Genomic DNA, 19,069 nt, shown 5'->3' with positions numbered 1-19,069 from the left:
AACAGAGGAGCCACCTGAGGGGACAAAAGGAGAAGGATCCAGTAGAGGAACTTTACCTATGAACTTCACCTACTCTATGATTCAGATCAGGACAGCTTTGCGTCACTTTCCTCTGGCATCAGAAAAATAGATGTTGGGGCCAGTGCATTGCTTATGCTTAGCTCTCAAAGGACAGCTTAGTGGTGGGTAGTATTAATTCTCTGGGCATGGATTTTGAAAACTTTAAGATTTCCGATTTGAGAACCCTCACTCTGAAAGCGGGAGAATTTTCTCCTTGCAAAATAGATTCCACTTGCAAAACCTCTTGTGGTTGTATTTCTCCTCTGAGTTATTGAAACAAATAGATTTTAAATGTCTGGCCGGCTCGTGGATTGCATCCTGGTAGAAGGTCAGAACGGAAAAAGATGGGTGTTAGCTGTGTTGCTGGAAGAATAAACTTGAGTGCCCTGGGGAGCCGTGGGCTCCGTCTCTCCTTCAGTATCCTGCAGGAACATTTTTCCCTACTCTTGGTATGATATCAATATGAGCACTGAGTGATTTGCTCGATGTGCCTCCTTAGAGCAAAATTTATAATGTTAACAAATTAGTATTATATTAATATTAGGAATTTCGTTTTCAGGTTTAGCGTTTTGATGGGGTTTTTTTCTTTTCTTTTCTTTTCCTGTTTTTGGACTCCTGTATAATTTCAGGAACAAGCCCGGCTTTGTGTTGCTTCCTTAATCTTACCTCACCTGGCCTAGATAACATGCATTCCAGGTTGCATTGAGTTTGTGGTGAGACAGCTAAGCAACAGGCCCTGACAGCTGGGTTATTTTCTAAGAATCAAAGGACATGATTGCAGTTTCCAGGTCTGGCTTTGGACTGCTGGGTGAGAGCTGACGTTTAACTCGTCTCAGCCTGTGCACTTGGGGATGACTAAAGTTGTTGCCTGATTCATACCTTACAGGTGATTAAACTTGTAAAGTATTTTCAGGCCTTTTCTTTCATTCATTTATTCAAACAAACATTTGTTGTTGAATGAATGGTGACTTTGATTTTAAAACACTATACAGACCTAAAACACTGGCAGCTTGTAGATAGCAATTTTTTTATTTGCTCTCTTAAAGGAATTGCATTACCAAATCCTCATGAATCTTGAACCTCAGGAAGAATAATCCTTCCCTTTGTTGGAGTTTTAAATTTAGAATAATCAAACAATAGTGAAGCATACTGTTTCAAAGCATCCCTTTTAGGTTACCCATTTATTATACACTGCTTTTAAGAAGAGATGAATTTGATTAGCATTGAACATTTAGTCGGTATTTTTGCATAGCTAATACCAGGGAGAAATTTTCCAAAAGTTGTACCCGTGTTTAATATTATTATATAGTCAACTTTTAATTATCTGTGCTGATGGAATACAGTCAGTGATGTGTATACTCCCAAATCATTTCCTTTCGCTTTGGGAACGTTGTGCGATGCTTTCATTTACTTTCCATTACGGTTTTGCTCAGACTAGTATTGAAATTGTGCCGCATTTTTTGTGCACACAGCTCATCACAGAAAGGAAGGAGGGAATGGCCCAAAAGTATACCAGGGGGTTAGGGTAAGTTCAACTGGGATTTTCAGATTTATTACAGATAATACACAGAATGAATGATCCCAAGATGATTAACCTTGATTACTAAATAGAAAGCAATGGCTGATAATTCGCTGCATAAGAAAAACACAATAAACCATTCACAAGATTTCCATGTATGTGTCTTATTGTTTCCCGGTTTTGCATTTTGAAAATTTCTAGAAGTGAATCTGCTTAAGTCACAGTCCAGTAACACTACAGCAGTAAATGCTGTCAGATTAGTGATCTCCAAAATGTGTTCTGCACGTCACTGGTGCTCCACGTAGGTCTTTCGGGGGAACAGAAGGGCTGATGTCTTGACCTATTAATGTGTCTAAATAGTGTCACTGTTCCTTATGTTGGCTGTTACTGTTTATTATTAAAACTACCTCTCTCCTTCCTATTCATTCGGGTTAAGCTTGTTTTTTATGGGCAGCAATCATGAAAGGCAATTTTTGGAGAGTTTATCTTCTGTGTCGCGGCCTTTTGGATTTCGGAAGTCTTCCCAACCTAAAAATATATTTCTGCATCGGCTTGCTCTAGAGTCCCTCCCCTCCTGCCACTGTTAGGCCTCTCTGTGTGGTTCTTTCACTTGAGTGATTGGTGAGGTTGCAAGGTTCATGCCTTGAAGGCAACGATGGCTGGCTCTTCAGAGTGAGGTAAGGGAGAATCCTTAAGTGTGGAGGTGTGGATGCTTAGGAAAAGACAGGATGTTCAGCTACACAGTTTGGTGTGAAGCCAGTCTTTGGTAAGTCACTAGGAAGGTCTCCAGCCACTGACCAGCCCTTTGGGTCAGTGGGGTCTGATTGGCATCATTGGGCTTCAGCAAGTTAGAAGTTGCCCTTAGTCTCTTCTGCTGACTTGCCTGCCTGCCACCTGTCATAGCTTCACCTGTTCCCTCTCCCTTGCAGGTGACCCTGTAGTACAGCTGTTCACATGCGCCCCCACACCTCATCTGCCCAGCTGGACACCAAGCAAGGGGGAGTCTTGGGAGGGGTGAGGCATGGCTCCTTGGTGGAGGCAAGTTTCTAATTTCACAGTCTTGCCAGCCAGTCAGCATTGCAGATACATGTCAGCCTGCAGCCACCAGGTGCCCTGGAGCAGAGGTGACCTCACCACATTTGTGAAACAGATTCTGTCACCGGGTCCCAGGTGCCCTTTTCTTCTGCTGTCCCCCTCCTTGCTGACCTTCTTGTCATTTCCACATCAGGAAGCCAGCGTCTTCACATTATCCTCACTTGTTCCTCTATTAGGACGTGCTCTGTAAAAAACGAGAGGAAGAGACTGGTGTCCAAATGTCTGCTATGTGTGTTGTCTGGACCACATACCTTTATATACGTAATTGAACTTCAGCTTTGCACCAGCCTTCTGAGACAGATACTTGTCTCATTTCACAACTGACGAACTTGAGAGTCAAGCCAATAAATGACTTCCCCAAACTTACAGAGCTAGAAGTGGCAAAGCTAGGATTAATACTCAACTGTGATTCAAGACCTGTTCTCTTTCCATATGTATGTGTATATATTTCTTTTTTTGGATATCTGGATATTCCACTTCCAAGGTAGCATATTATTCTGAAATTTAAAGATACAGAATCTTTAAGCCAAAGGAAAGACTCTAATTATGGAGTTTCAGGTATCAGAGAGTTGTTGGAGGGCTGTGATCTTAAAACCATACCCCCTTGGCAGCCAGCCCCTGCAAGGTGTGACAGGCTATGTACCGTGCATCAAAGCACTGTTCTAAATTGACTCTGCTTCTTTTACTTAATCCCAGACTGCTTGCTTCTATTTCCAGCACAATTTAGAACTCAGCTGCTTCTCTTTGTTGTCCCTGGCCAGAGATGTGTGCTTTCCTGGTTTCCTAATAAACTTTAACTCGTGTTGGGAGCCCAAATATTTTACTGCCAGGCTTCTCTCTCATCATGGATTTGGCAGCGCTACCCTTAGGAATATGCTTTCCCTTACATCGAAAATAGCTTTATGAACTGCTTATCAAGGGGCCAGCAGCGTCTTCGAACATGAGACATTCTTCCCAAAGAAACGTTTTCCTGCACTGCTGCCACAATTGTGACCAGCAAAAGGTGCGGTTCACACATGCCAGGCAGGGTGAAGCACATCCGTCTTATACCTTGGAGACGCGCCACTGACGAAGTTCCCTTACAAAGCCCAAAGGAATTTTCCTCCTTCCACCGGAGGTGTTCATAACCTCTAATTTGCTCACCATGCCTCTTGTAGAAAGGAGTAAGGAGCTCAAGCCGCTGGCAGGCTGCCGCGGAGCCGCTGCGGGCTCGTGTCCCAGAGCGGTGGCACTCCCCTGTGGGCGCTGGGATGCAGATGGCAGAGGAGGCGGGATGCCGGTGGAGCAGCGGCCAGTGGTCCCTCCCTCCGCCCAGCGCCCTGGAGGTGTGCGTCTTAGCCTACGGGACAGCCAATCAGGGAGCGGGAAGGCGGGCCGCGTGGCAGTCAGGACAGGAGAGGAGGAGCCGAGATGAACGTGTGGGTGGGTGGTCCAGCTTGTTGGAACAGCTCCTTTGCAAGATCTTATAATAAACGTTTAGCTTTTTTTGTACTGTGTGCCTGACATTGGAGAGCATAGCCCTTGCTGAAGGTTTGTCCTCATACCTGTTCTGCCTTGGAAAAGGGCTCCCCTTTGTGCCGCTGTAGAATTTGATGCAGCTCCCACCTGGTGCTTTGGGCATGGAAATGGGTTCTGACCTCATTTCCCATAGGAGTTTAAAGGGATGGGGGGAGGACTAATTAGTCCCTCATTAAGCACGTACAATGAAGTACAGTAGTTCTTCTGAAAAGATAATCTAGTCGCTGAATAAAAAGCCAGGCACACTTATAACATCGGAATACAAAGTCGTTTTAAATAAAAGCTTTCTGTAGTTGTGTAAAATGACTATATTTTAATAGGATCTTTACATAGCAGTGTTACAAAGGGATCCTTTAAAATGTGATGCTTTTAAAATTTTTGCCAGTCTTGAAAGCTGTCATCATCTGGAGTTTTCACCTGAGGTTACAGACAGTTTTTTTTCCCCATCGTATTTGTGGGCATCCAGTACCAGACACTAAATATCAAAGTAGGGTTGCTGTGTTTACCATGATCTTAGTAGAAAATAAACCAGAGTTGGAGAGCTTTGACCAAGAAGGAAAGGTTTGCTCTCTTAACACTGCCTGGCTGGGTTCCAGCTTACTGGCCTAAAAAGAGAAGGTACCACCAGTGTAATTAAAACAAAGCCCCTTGGCTGTACCTAATTAAAACAGTGCGAGAATCTAATAAGAAGCATAAGACTTCACTAATAGATGCCCAAAAAACTCAAATAAATGACTTAACAGGCACTCATAACATATACTTGTTTGTTTTGCTTTTTAGCACATCCAGTTTTTCAGAGACATCCAGTGTATAGGTGAAGGCCTCCAATTCTTCATCTCCCTTCAGTGCCTGCTCTTCAGACATTTCTCTGCTTGTTGGGGTTAACCAGTAAGAAAGACCAGGATGGAGAAAGAATGGGAAAACATGGTCAGGGTAATTTAAAATTCAGATAGTGGTTACTACCAATAATAAATGCCTGTAGGGAACAAAGTTGAAATTGTTGCACAGTACTGGCCCAAATTGGCTTTTCATAGATCGTTGCCTTGGTCTCCATTCGTGTTAGTTAAAGAAGGTAGACTAGTTGCACTCCCAGTTAACTACATTGTCTGCTGTAGTGTTATCCTGTCACTCGATACTGTTCTAGCAATGAGAGGTTCTGTCCAGTGTGTTCTTCGACTCTCCTCCTGCCTCTCCTCATGTTCTTTATTTGCTGAATCTACACTCAGACCCAGCCAGGTCTGTAGATTGGCGGGGCAGGGGGTGGAGGTGGGGGGGCCGGAGGATATAGGACTGGCTGACTTGAGCTCAAACTTTGAGCCAGGAGTAAAGGTTCCGTAGCCTCAAGCTCTGACCTTGGGCTTTTGGGGAGGGAAGAAGCATTTTCCTCGAAGCCTGTCAAAACCTAATTACAAAAGTTTTTTTATTTTGCTCTTCTAAAATAAAAGCTACTAAGGCTTTTCTTCGTCTGTTTCAGTTATCTATTTCTCTATTTCTCTCTAGTATTGAAGGAAATAAAGAGTTCTCTCAATTTGCCATAGTTTTGTGTATTTTAAGTTTGTACATGACATCCTGTTCCAAGCGGGCAGTTTTGATCCCTGGGACCTAATATATTCTAGAGCATTCTTTGATACCTTTGGTAGCCACCTGGCTAAGAATCGAATGTTTGGGAAATAAAGCCATGAGGAGCCTTGAAATTATTTATCCTCAGTCCAGTCCAAGTAGTTAGTTAATGCCGCATTTGAAAAAAGATAAACATATCTTAGGAAGGAGCTCTCATTTGTTTAGTGAGGAACAAAGTATAAACTCACCAGTGTGACAGAGAGGTCTAGGACATTTATTCCTTTATGGATGTTCATAACTCAGCCTATAAAATAAAAACACCAGCTTTAGATCAAACAGATCTCCTTCTTGATTTTTAAACGATTTAACAGTTTACAAAAATGATGGGGTGCCCTGCTGGTAGGAGTGTAGATTGGCATGGCTATTTGGGAAAATAATTTGGTACTATTATGTAAGAGCAAATATTCATTTACCCCGTGACCCAGCCATCCATTCCGAGGCAGTACCCCAGAGAAATTCTGCTTATGTATATTGTTTCTAATGGAAACAGCATTGTTTCTTAAATAAAAAAACAAAAACACTAAAAACTAAAAATTAAGAAAACCCATCAGCAGAAGAATATTGAAGAATTCACACAAGGGAATATTATACAGCAGAGAAAATGAATGAGCTACAGCTACTTGTGACAATATAGTTAAATCTTAGAAACAACATTGTGTGAAGAAAACTAGCCACAGAAGACTACATACAATATGATAGAATTATTTATAAAGTTCAAAATCAAATAAAATTAACGTATATGTTAGGGAATAATACATAAAAATTCAGGATTGTGGTTACCTCTGGAGAAGAGGCAGGGGAGAGCTTAGGGAAGTAACAAATAGGTAGGTGCATCAGTACTAGCAATGTCTTAAGTAGCATGGTAGGTTTATGGGTGTTCATTTTATTGTTATGCCTTGTAGATCATATACATGTTGCATACATTCTTTTGGAGGTTTCAGTTTGCATAACACAATGTTTTTTAGATTTAAAATTTTTTTCCCAGTTTTGTTGAGATATAATTGACGTGTAGCACATAAGTTTAAGGTGTACAATACAATGATTTGACTTACATATATTGTGAAATGATTACCACAATCAGTTTAGTTAACATCCATCATCCCATTAGATACAAAAAAAAGAAAAGAAAAAGATTTTTTCCTTGTGATAACTCTTAGAATTTACTCTCTTAACGACTTACATATATATCATATAGCAGTGTTAACTATAGTCGTCATGTTGTACATTACATTTTAAAAATATTTTTGGGGCCATGCTGTGGCGGTATCCCACATAGAAGAACTGGAATGACTTACAACTGGGATATACAACTATGTACTGGGCCTTTGGGGAGAAAAAAAGAAGAGGCAGATTGGCAGTAGATGGTAGCTCAGGGCGAATGTTCCTCACCAAAAAAAAAAAAAATCCCCAAATGTTTTAAGGTGATAGTGTAAGCCAGAATTTTCCCTTGTTGCTCCCACATTCTACCTATATCCTGTTGTAGTCCTCTTCATAGTCTTCAGTGTCGTGGCATCATGCAGGAGTGGTTAGAAGGTGCAGTCTGGCAGTGAAATCCCAGGGGTCATTGGGTGGCTGAGGATCTAGGGTGAGGCTGACAATACCCAAGAAGTGGAATAAGACAGAAGACATAGAAGCCCTCTGTACTCCTCTTCCTCCGATGTCTAGAAAATTGTGGGGCGTGGAAGAAGGAGAACCCAGCAAGAAAGGCTTGGTGACCTCTTGGAAAAACCATATTTATTGTCCCAACAGTGACTAATAGTTCTGAATGTGGATGGTCAGCTTGGATAGGTTATGATGAGAAACTTGTGCTTTTGCTTCCCACTGCTTTTTTCCTGAGCAAAACATGGCCTTTTGAGTGAAGTAGGATTTGGCATGTATATCAAGATGTAATATGTTACACAGCCAGGCAAATTGTCACAGGCTCACAGGTTCAGTCTTGAAAAATTAAAAGCGGATATGTGAGAAATTGGTCCGTGTGGGAATGAGAATTACAGTAAAAGTGGAAAATGTAACCCAGTGCTGGTGGTGTGCTTCTTTGAGGACTGGAGTTCTCTGCTGCTAGCATTCGTCATCACTGAAGTGCCGGCCAGTGCCGGAGGGGTGGGTAGACCCCTCCAGGGGATCATCAGCTTATTCTTAAGCAGCTGAGTAGCCTAATGTGTGACAAGCTAGCGTTGTGAGGTCGTGTCTTACTCTAGATTTCCATGAGTGTGTGGAATCAATACTTGACCGAACGTTTGTCATGAGAACACCCAGAGGCCCCTGTCGAGCTTGGTATTTTTCAGACTAATTCTCAGACAGGAAAATGTGCAGCATGTCTATTTGCTAAAATAGTTTCAACATCTTTTATGTAATGCTGATGCATCTGGAAGTGAAAACGCTAAGAGTTTCATTTCACTAAAAATGGAATTCTTTTTTTTTTAAGTGTAACCTTTAGCTTTAGATCACAATTAGTGGCATTTTAACTGTGGTCTTAAGAGTGGCATTTTCATCATCGTCTGCAGAGTGTGAAAGTGTGTGTATTCACTGACACATTGAACCACGTGCACCAGGATTTACTGGTGATATTTTATGTGCAAAGAACTGAGTAGGTTGTTAGGAAGAATGCACAGACCTGGTCATTGACGCTCAGGAGCTCCCAGTCAAGAGAGGCTAACAGATCATCACACCGCAGGACAAATACAATATATGTGGCAGCATGTCACAGAGGAAGTGACATCTGAGCTGAATCTTAAAAGAAGAGTAACGTTTGAATAAGTAAGAAGGGTGTTTTCAACTGATAATTTATAAAAATTATCTGAGTGAATTAAGACTTTTTTTTTTGCTAAATTTGTTTGCTCTACCTTCCCACCTTAATGATGGTGCAGAGAATGGTATGTTTGCATTATGCTAAACTGGTCAATAGTTGTGGCAATTAATAGAATTATAATTCCGTTTAAAAGTAGTTTACTAGTGCTACAGCAATCAGAAGTTAAGAAGTTAGCATTTTTATGATATTTCCCCTCTCTAACTCTAATACTTCTCAGAAAATGGTTAAGCACAATTAGGAATCTGACTTGCTTTGGGTTTTACCATTTATCACAGAGAGAAAGATGGCTTGAGAATAGAAATCTCAAAATGCAATAATGATAGTATCTTATATTTCAGTAGCACGCAGTATATAAAATAGTAGTCATTAGTTGAATTTGGCCAATATGCAAGAGAAAGAGCAAAGTAGGACAAACCACTAAGTTTGCTTTGTCGAATAATCTTTACCAGTTCATTCTGCTCAACTAAGTACTGACAGCATTTGTAAACAATTCGTTCTTAACGTTATTCTTTCCCAAAAAACTGTTGCAAAATTGTCTGCCTCCTTTTTCCTCTTTGCATAGTCTATTTCATTAAGTTTCAGCAATTCTAAATCAGAATAGCATCTAATAGACAATGTATGAAAAGTGTTTGCTATTAATTCAAACATTTACTGGCATATTCATTAGACAAATACATAATATTTATTTATAAAGTCATATTACTCCGTCCAGTAATGAAAAGAAATGGATGAATATGTATCTCTGTTTTTTAGCAAAAGAAATAATTTACAGTAAGCATTTCTAATTATTTCAGCTAAATGTTTATAGCACTTGAATGATAATATTTGTTGTTTCTGTCATTTAGATTTTATAGATAATTTTTGTACAGAAATACTTCTTTTCTGTTGATGCTTTTGTACCTCTGTACATAGGTGGCAGATGACTACAGGACAATAATTTGTCCTTCAGCTGTAGAGAATAAGACTCTTTTTTTTAATCCTTAGTTTGCTAAGTGCCTCTCTAGCCGTTTTTATGGCCTTACAGAGATGCTAAAGTTAATTAATGTTTTAATAGGAAAAAATGTTGGCAAATAAAACTGTTGAATTTGAAGCATGAATTATAAATTCAGTTTGGTTGCCCTAACGATAATGTTGGTAGTGATCATGATTATATGATGAATATTTATAGGGTGCTTCCAGTATGCTGAGCTCTGTGCTAAACATTTTACTTACATAGCTTATTTAATTTTCTCAACTACCCTATGAGATAGATGCTGTCATGCCCATTTTACAGATGAATTTATAACCATCATGCCTCACAACGTGTAATAATAATTAAAATATACTATATTAATATATTTTAAATGCTCACTTCTAGAGCTTTGTACATATGAAATATATATGTATGTATGATAGATACTTAATGTATATATGTGTGTGTGTATGTACATTTCTTCATTCAACAAATATTTATATTGACTATTTATGTGCCAGGCTGCTGTGCTAAGCTCTGGGCTTAGTGTGATGAGGCAGCACCCTTTCTTTGCCTTAAGGGACTTACGATGTATTAGGAGAGATGCATTTGCTTAAGACCAAGTACAGGCAAATATGATAATTGCTTTAATGGAGATAGGTACAGGGTGTTGTAGGAAAATGGGGAAAGAGAGCCTCAGCTTCCCAGGAAATATGAGAGAGGGCTTCACAGAATAGCAGCCCCAGCCCTGGGACTTGAAGAATCAGTTTGAGTTTGAGAAGGCGATGTGCAAAGGGAGCAGAATAGACCAGGGCGTAGAGATGAGCAGGAACAAGGCAGGTTGGTCAGGGAGCTACAGGAATCCAGAGGTGCTGAGTGTCAAGTGCAGCAGGAGGAGTGACACAGCTGGCTGGGCTCACGTCACACGGAGCCTCGCATGCTGGTCAAAGGATTGCAGACCTTATGCTCTGCGTGCTGAAAAGCCATCAGTAAAGCATCTCAACAAATGCTAATTAAGTTTTGATAAGCGATGTCCTCCCACCCCTCTTCCTTTTCTCATTTGTTCATTCAGCAGATTTTTATTGACTACCTGTAACATATCAAGCATTGTGTTGAATACTGAAGATAAGAGGGTGGGTGGGCAAGAGCGTACACAGTTCTGTCTTCCTGGAGCTTACTAATTAGTAGGGGAAACAAGCATTAATCAATGAAACTAACAAAAAAAATGTAAACTACAAAGGTGATCAGTGTCACCAGGGAGAGTGATTCTAAGAAGCTTGCAGGGGGAGGTGGTGACCTGGCCAAAGAGGTCAGGAAAGGCTCTCTCTCCAGAAGAGGACTGAGCTGAGAGCCAAAGGAGAAAAGAATTGAAGGCCATTTGGTGAAGATGGTGGTGATTTGGGGAGAAGTCTTAGCAAAGAGATCATGTGCAAAGGGCTTAAGGCCTAGGAAAGCAAGACGCTTTTGAGGATTAAAAGTAAGCCAGAAGAGCTGGAGTGCAGGCTGGAAAAGAACACAAGAACTGGACCATCCTGGGCTCTGGGGCCATGTTAGGAATCTAAGCTCAGTGGAAAGCCATTGCAGTGGTTTAAGCAGGAGCTGAGGATGGGCGGTAGGAGAGTGGGCTGTGGGGGACTAATGTAATAGTCCAGAGTGGTGATGGTGGGCGGCCTAGAGCAGAGGTGGTGATGCGGGGGAAAAGTAGAGTTGGTGTGCTGGTGGTAGATTCCACCACTAGATGGTGGCATATGGGGCATCATTTGGGAGAGGAGGGTGTCAAGATGATGTTTGTGCCATTGCTGAGCTAGGGAAATGGAGGAGTGGGCCAAATCCACTCTGCTTGGATTTCCGGAAAACGTCAGATGAGAGGGAGGGAAGACGTCATAAGGATTGAGGGTCAAAGTTGGCCTTGAAGAAAGAGTAGGCGTTTTCTACTTGGCAAGAAGGGGAAAGATATGCTAATCAGAGAGACTGGCATGTTCAGAGGTGCAGAGCATAACCAGAGTAATGTAGGTGAATACCTACATAAATGCATGTGTACAAAGGGGGTAATTATGATGTGACCTGTAAAGAATGTTGTTGGTTTCTTGACATGCTTATATCTATGTTGTGTTACAGTGATTCTAAGACCTATAGTTTGTGGAATTTGTAAATAGGTAAAAATGTTTAAGTATTTTTTTACAACATAGACATATTACAATGTATAGACATTCCTCTCTTTATTTCTGTATCTTAAATTAGGGATTCACATATGGCTCTTGATTTTATTATCTGATGTTTTTTATTTAACCGTTTAGGTAGGACTTGGATTTTAGATTTTTCCTCAGTGTTTTGGCATCTGGATTTGGGCTTAGTTGACGTTTTTAATTTGCTGAAATAACTATAAATTTACTCTCATTTGAAATATGAGCATGTTGATTTCAATTTAGATTGGGGACTAAAATCAAAGGACAGTCAAATCCAAAAAGAATTAGTAATGCTAAGACTTAGGTGACATATCAACTCTGGGGAAAAATGATGTTGATTTGATATTTAACGTTTTTGTAATAAGTACAGGAGTGTTGATAAAAAGATCAATTTTAGAGAGATGGTATCATACTGAAATTATAATCACGGCCTCCATGAATGATATTGGTTTAAATACTGGCTTGAATATCTACTAGCTCTAGGAACTCTCAGTTTTCTTGTCAATAAGAGAGATAACAACGATTACTGGCTGCCTTGAAGGGTGCAGTGGAGTGGGGTAAGGTGGGTAAAGATTTAGCACAGGCCAGGAGCATGGTAAGTGTTCAGAAAATGTTAATGATGACTTCGGATAACCTTGATAGCATGCTTTACCTGAGTCCTCAATAGAGAGACACGTATGGTTGCGAAAGTGAAAGGCAGGCTGTTACGGTAAATATGTGTAGTGAATTTGTTTAACTTTGTAACCAGAAGGAATCTTAGAGAGCATCAAATTCAGTAATGTCCCTGACATTTTCTAGAGAAGAACTATTTTTTATTTTTTTATTTCTCTGAAGTTTTGGAATCCTTAGGCAGGGAAGGAGGGAAAAGAAGAGGATCATAAGGCTGGGGATGTCGCTAAGGTCAAGAGATGTGATGGGAAGCAACCCATGGCCAGAACCTCTCATCCCTGGGGAGGAGTACTGGCTATGTGTCTGCTTACTGAGTTTTTGACAATCTCTTTTAAGAACTGTGCATGCGTGTGAGAAAGGGAGAGAGAAAGAGATTATGCAAATATGTTTCTCTTTTCTTTGCCTTCAGCTAATGTGAGTGAAGGCCACAGAAAGCTGCCTAACTCAGTGGTAATATTGTTTTTTATAATTACAGGTCTAGGCATTTTACAGTGAGTTTCTCTACTGCTACCCTTTCTACTCAAGCAAAATCTGTGTCGAAAAGATCTGCTGGGAAGGAACTGACTGCTTCTGTTTCTCCATTGTGATGAAAGCACATGGTACAGGTAAATATCTCCAAAATTTTTAACCAAAAATAACTATCATTTAATTATAAAGTCCCCAAGATAGTGATGGGGTTGTTTACACATGTATTCCCACACACACAACACAAACACACAACATAAGCATGCATACATCCGTCTGTATATTCACATATTCTCCATCTATTAATTCTTTTTGTTTCTTTTATAAAAATGAAAGCTTTGCTTTTTTTGTGGGAAAGAAAATAACTTTTGTTTATTTTGAGATCACTGATTAGTATGGATGACAAAGCATTGATAAAAAGGGATAATTCTGAGGATAATGTTCATAAATTCAGCGAGAGAGACCACCATCAGATGGTAGTAGGGAACAATATAATATATACTATCATCTAACCTTTTTGTTCCTCCTAATAATGTAATAATGAACATCTTTTCATAGCAACAAATATTTTTTCACAGCATAATTTTTAATGATTATATAGTATACCATGGAATACATGTCCTAAAATATATTTAATTGATCCCCTCTAGTTGGACATTTAGGTTGTTTCTAATTGTTTTGCTTTTATGCTACCAAGAATGTTCTTATTACTCTGTATTGCCATTATTTATGGCTTCCTTAGGATAATTCCTTAGCAGTAAATTACTGAATTTAACAGTTTCTGAGTTTTAAGATTTTTGGTACTTGCTATGCCAAACAAGTGTCCAGTAAAGTCATACCAATTTATATTTCCAGAGGCAGTGTATGACAGTACCTACTTCCATATAATTTCTCCAGCGCTGAGAATTTTGAAAACAAAAAGTCTTTGTCAATTGATTATGAGAAATTGGTGCCTCCATGTGTTTTTTTAGGGGCAAGGCATTTATCTGTAAATCATGCTATTTTGAAGGACTTTCCTCTTGTAGACAGTAGCATGCTTGAAACTTACCAGATTTTGACATTTGAGAAATAATACTAAATCAAGAGGGCATGAAGAGGTCCTAGGGAAATTTAAGTTTTTCCCTTTTTTGGCCACATATTTTTAGACTGCCATGAGATCAATGGATATGAATACATTTTCGAGGGAAAACATAGTTTTTCATTCCTTAAAAAGAATAAAAAGGGGGCCGGCCTTGTGGCCGAGGGGTTAAGTTCGTGTGCTACACTTTGGGCAGCCTGGGGTTTCGCCGGTTCGGATCCTGGGTGCAGACATGGCACCCCTCGTTGGACCACGCTGAGGTGGCGTCCCACATGCCACAAGTGGAGGGGCCCACAACTGGAATATACAACTGTGTACTGGGGGGCTTTGGGGAGAAGAAGGAAAAATAAAAAATAAAAATAAAATAAAATCTTAAAAAAAAGAATGAAAAGGTATTTAATAAACAGCCCTCATTAAACATGGGTCTGAAGTTGTACTGCTCATTCGTTAAAAACTATGAATATGTGGGGTCCAGCCTGGTGGTGTGGCAGTTAAGTTCACGTGTTCTGCTTTGGCGGCCTGGGGTTTGCCGGTTCAGATCCCAGGTGCGGACCTATGTACCACTTATCAAGCCATGCTGTGGTAGGTGTCCCACATATAAAGTAGAGGGAGATGGGCCTGGGTGTTAGCTCAGGGCCATTCTTCCTCAGCAAAAAAAAACGAGGAGGATTGGCAGGTGTTAGCTCAGGGCTGATCTTCCTCAAAAGAAAAAAAGAAGATGCGTGTATATATGTGTGTGTATAAATACATGTACATTTATATATAGCTGTCCAACATTGGGAGCATGATTAAATGTAATTATGGGAGCACCGTGTGATTCAGAGGCTATAGATGATGGTAGATAAGACTGCAGGCTTCAGACTGCCTGGACTCAAATTCCAGCTCTGCTGTTTTCTTGAGATGTGACGCTGGGCAAGTTACTTTATGTTTCAGTGTCTTAAGTCTGTAAAATTTAGATAACAGTACCCATCTCCTAGAGTGTTGTTGCAAGTAAATTAATGTGAAATGTTTGAAATCATTAATAGTCCTATTTGAAAAGAATATTTAATGATAAGAGAAAATGGTCACGATAGAAATTTAAAAAAGCAAAGTATGACACTGACTGTAGTCTAATCCCAATCCTGTAAAATTATTTTTCCCTTCTTCCTCCTGTTCTTCCTCCTCTGGTATCCAAAACAAAGTTAAATATATTTCTTAATGGCTTTAACTTGAATTTGTGGAGCAGTCCCAGTCCTGGAGAAACTGCCTGGTTAAAGCCAGCAAGTCAGAGGCCCATTCATCACGGAGCTGTGAAATCAAGCTGTCTGTGTCACCTGGCAGCGGGACTCTTGGAGCAGCCCTAGTGTGAGAGCAGAGCCTCATCCCAACCCCAGGCTGCCTGGCTACTGTGCTACAGCGAGTACCTTGGGTCCAGCAAGCTTCCTGACCTCTTGGAACTGCACATAAAGAGTCTCTAACTGGCCAGCTCCATAGGCGAGCTGCCCTGCTAGGCTCACCTCTTTCCCCCATTACTAAATAAGCTTCCTCTCACTAAACGAATGAAAGAGAAGGTAGAAAGAGAGACCCCCAGCTCTTAGGAAATGTATGCTTTATCTTACATAAACATAAAAGGGAAAACCGTGGGGTTTGGGTCCCTCAACCCTTTAGCTGCATTATAAGGTTGATAGGTAGAAGGAAAAAGAGTGAATGAATTATTTGGCATTAAGGAGACAAACACAAGGCGACCTGTCTGGCTTCAGTCAGTGCCTTTCACTGGATACTCTGCAACTCCTGTGTATGTAGACACCACATGCGTTTTGGCCCAAATTTCGGGTCTAATTTGAACAGCTCTGTATTTTTCAGTAAAAGAGGAACATCTGAATTCCTAATTTGAGACAGTTTAGCTTAAGAATTCCACTTTAATGGCTCATTAATTATTCTCTAAATGATTATGAGGATGAATAAGAAAATAAAACTTGTATTTGTACACATACATATGTTATTTCAATCAAATTAATAGGTTCATAAAGGGAGAGAGAACAACAAATGTGTTAGCGTATATAGGTCAGGAAAAGAGTTCACAATGTTCTGCCAAACTCCAGTGAGGCACCTCGTGAGTGTAGGTAGAAAGGCTGTACGTCGCAGTAGTGAGAATGGTAATAGCACTACCATATGGAACATTTGGTATTTGGTTAGCACTTAGATTCTTCCTAAACTACAGAATCAGTAGGGACTCAAACAGAGAGAAGAAACGCTTCTCTTGCTGTGATTCGCTGGCTGGTGTGCAGAGATGCAGATGTGTTGATTATCAGAGGCTTACCAGAGTGAATTTCTCTAGGGAGGCAGAAAAGTGGGAGAATATTTAACCACTTTTATCTAGGCTGTGGCCTCGGACCTGTGGTCCAGCAGCTTTTGATTGGCTCCATATCCAGCCCGTTTTGGCAACCATGTAGGAATCCTATCTGCAAGACCAGATTCGATTCATAGAGTCCTGTAGGGTCTTTGGGGTGCCTTAGGACTGTGCCAGGACAGAGTGAAGCACAACTTTTGAATGGTGAGAAACTGAGAAAATGTCTTTATATTCTAATCTTACTTAGTCACTCATCACTCACTTATTCCTTCAACAAATACCTCTTTTGGGGCAACTATGTACTTGTACAGTTCTAAGCATTGGAGGTGTGCAAGGGAACAAGACAGACATGAGGCCTGCCCTAATGGCGTTGACGTGGCTACGGGAGATGCAGTTGACCGCGTTATAACCTGGTTTGGGTGAACAGGCATGCTGAACTGGACCATTCTAAAAGAATGCATGGAGTGCATCTGGAAGGAGAAACTGGAGAAATCAATGGAGAAAGACCTGTTGCTCCGGAAGGCATAAGGCAGAAAGAACCAGAGAATAGTCAGGGTCTAGCAGTGAGGTTGGGATTGTTGACAGAGGGATCAGATTGGGAAACAAAGAAGGTATGGAGAGAAGACAGTTGTAAAACTTTGCCTGAATGCACAATTGTCAGGGCCAGTAAAAATCGTGCAGCTACTGATCTCTCGATTTAGGTAATCTAAATAATGCTTGCTATTGATAATCCATATTTTAAGAAATTGTGAAATGCATATATTTTGCTCTATGACTGTGTAAACATGTTAGACTTCCGGATGGCTCATGGTGTATGGTGGTACTTTCTTTTTTCAAGCACCACCCAGAGGAGGAAGTGGGGTGGTTGCTTCACCAGAACACGTTTACTTTACTCTAACTTTGACTAACTGTATCCCTTTTCCTACCTTATCCACCATCGTTCACCTTAGAGAGTGACATTAATTATAGAAATAAGTCCGCCTTTGGTGCACAAGCGTGGTTAACTTTATACAGATTTAAGTTCCAGGTCCAAAATAGTCACATCTTGACCCCCTTAGTATGTGGTGCTGTTCCACTCAGCTTGCTTGTGGGATTGTGGTTCTTCTTAACCTTCCTCCGTCCATTCCTGGGTGCTTTTAGTGGTCTCTTAAATAATAAAATCCACTCAGAGACTTCTTTTATCGCTTTCGGCCTTGAATGTGGGTTTGGTAAAGACTATATTTTTGGCTTTGGATTTACTATCAGTGAGGGACTCTTTTTTCTCTGTCTTGTCCCCTCCTAGTCAACTGCTTTCTTCTGGGGCTCAAACCTCTACTATATACTTTACCTTTCTTTGACAAGCCCAGTTTAGTTGTCCCTTCCACCCACCCCCACCCCCCAAGGCAAACACTGCATTCCGGGATTTGCACTGTGCATTTCCATGGTTAAGAAAAGCTATTGATATTCATTAAATATTTAAAATAGGGATCTCAAAACTTATCTTTCAGCAGAAGTATGTTCTTTTCTTTTCCATCTGAGTTCTTTCACTCTGAAGGTAGCCTCCATAATTCATAGTCAGTTTGCGGGAAGGTGTTATTTTAGCACACTTAATGTTTCTCATGGCGAAAGGAAAATTGTAGAGACAAAGGCACAAGAGTATATAGTGTTTTATATGTAGGCATAGCTTCTCAAAAGTACTTTGGAGTGTAGTAGAGTTTCTAAAATAACTTACCAGACTTCCGTGGAAGCATTTTATTCTTTGAAAGCCATAAATAATGTGATTTACTGTGTCAGGGTGCAAACATTCTCACAGTTCTTTTAACTTTTGTGAAACAAGGTAGAATATTTTGTTATTTGACAGAGTAAAGCACATTAGGAAAGAGCTGATAGCGAAGCCTACCATTTTGTCTTTCCATGTTGGGACCCTAGAGCAGAATACTGCAGAGATTTCCTCCCCTCTGATACACTGTTCCTGCTCTTGTGGTGGCGAATTGTACTACTTAAAGTGTGAGCAGTGACTGCAAGTAGAAATGTCAGTGTCAGTATTCTGTGATACTTTTCAAATTACTGTTGTTTTTTCTTTTAGAGTTTATCGAACAAGAGGAAGCATTTAAATAGGTTTTCTAAATTCTAGAATGTTAGACATTATACCTTTTGGTGTTGTAGTGTTTAGCAGTGGAAGGGAACATAAAGATCACTGAGTCCCCTTCCCGCCTAACCTAAGAACCGCTCAGTATCTTTAGTGACTTTCATTTCACCAGAGTTCAAGTAGTGAGTCATTGATTGTTCATCAGTTACTGCAAGAACCATTATCATTATGAGATTGAGAAATAACATACAGAACTTCAGAGTAACAGACTTTTTTATTTGAGTTAGCAAGAACAGCAGATGCATGCTTCTGTATGCCAAGCAGTGTCTAGAAAGATCATCTCTTTAGATTAAATGAGAAATATATCGTTGATATTTATTTAGGTTTTCACTAAGTGTTTTAGTAAATTTGGGGGAGGTAGTTTCTATGACTTGGTGATTATATTCTGTTCCTCCTGTTTTGTCTTCAGAAATATCCTTTCTTCTCTACCCCTCATTTTTCTTTTCTGTAAAGGGAGCACAGCAGGTCACTGGGAGGATTAGATACATATGAACCTTTAGACCATTTCCTGTCCTGGCACGTAGTTGATGCTCCATAAACATTGGCTGCCATGACTTCTACTGTGTCGTGTCTCCTCTCTACTTCACACTCTGGTTTTTTTTTTCTGTTGGAGATTTTCTTGAGTGTCTAAAACAAATAAG

General features: G+C 40.3%; 1 protein-coding gene and 1 long non-coding RNA gene across 13 annotated transcripts in view; one reads left to right on the top strand and one right to left on the bottom strand.

The window, feature by feature from the left end:
- ATXN1 (ataxin 1) overlaps window positions 1–19,069 on the top strand; it is a 384,336-nt gene that overhangs the window by 133,091 nt on the left and 232,176 nt on the right. For all 12 annotated transcript variants that reach the window (XM_070244939.1, XM_070244941.1, XM_070244938.1 and 9 more), the window contains one exon: window positions 12,904–13,033. The gene's annotated coding sequence lies outside the window, so the exon portion shown is untranslated. The remainder of the gene's footprint in view (window positions 1–12,903; window positions 13,034–19,069) is intronic.
- LOC138919594 (uncharacterized) lies at window positions 1,719–4,005 on the bottom strand. Its single transcript, XR_011429892.1, has 2 exons — window positions 3,818–4,005; window positions 1,719–2,858 (listed from the first exon to the last, which is right to left on the bottom strand). It is a non-coding gene; the product is annotated as an uncharacterized lncRNA (long non-coding RNA).

This window comes from Equus caballus, chromosome 20 (assembly GCF_041296265.1).
Source record: "Equus caballus isolate H_3958 breed thoroughbred chromosome 20, TB-T2T, whole genome shotgun sequence".
Classification (NCBI taxonomy): Eukaryota; Metazoa; Chordata; class Mammalia; order Perissodactyla; family Equidae; genus Equus; species Equus caballus.
The sequence above is the reverse complement of the archived record's forward strand: the minus strand, read 5'-3'. Positions and strand labels throughout refer to the sequence as shown.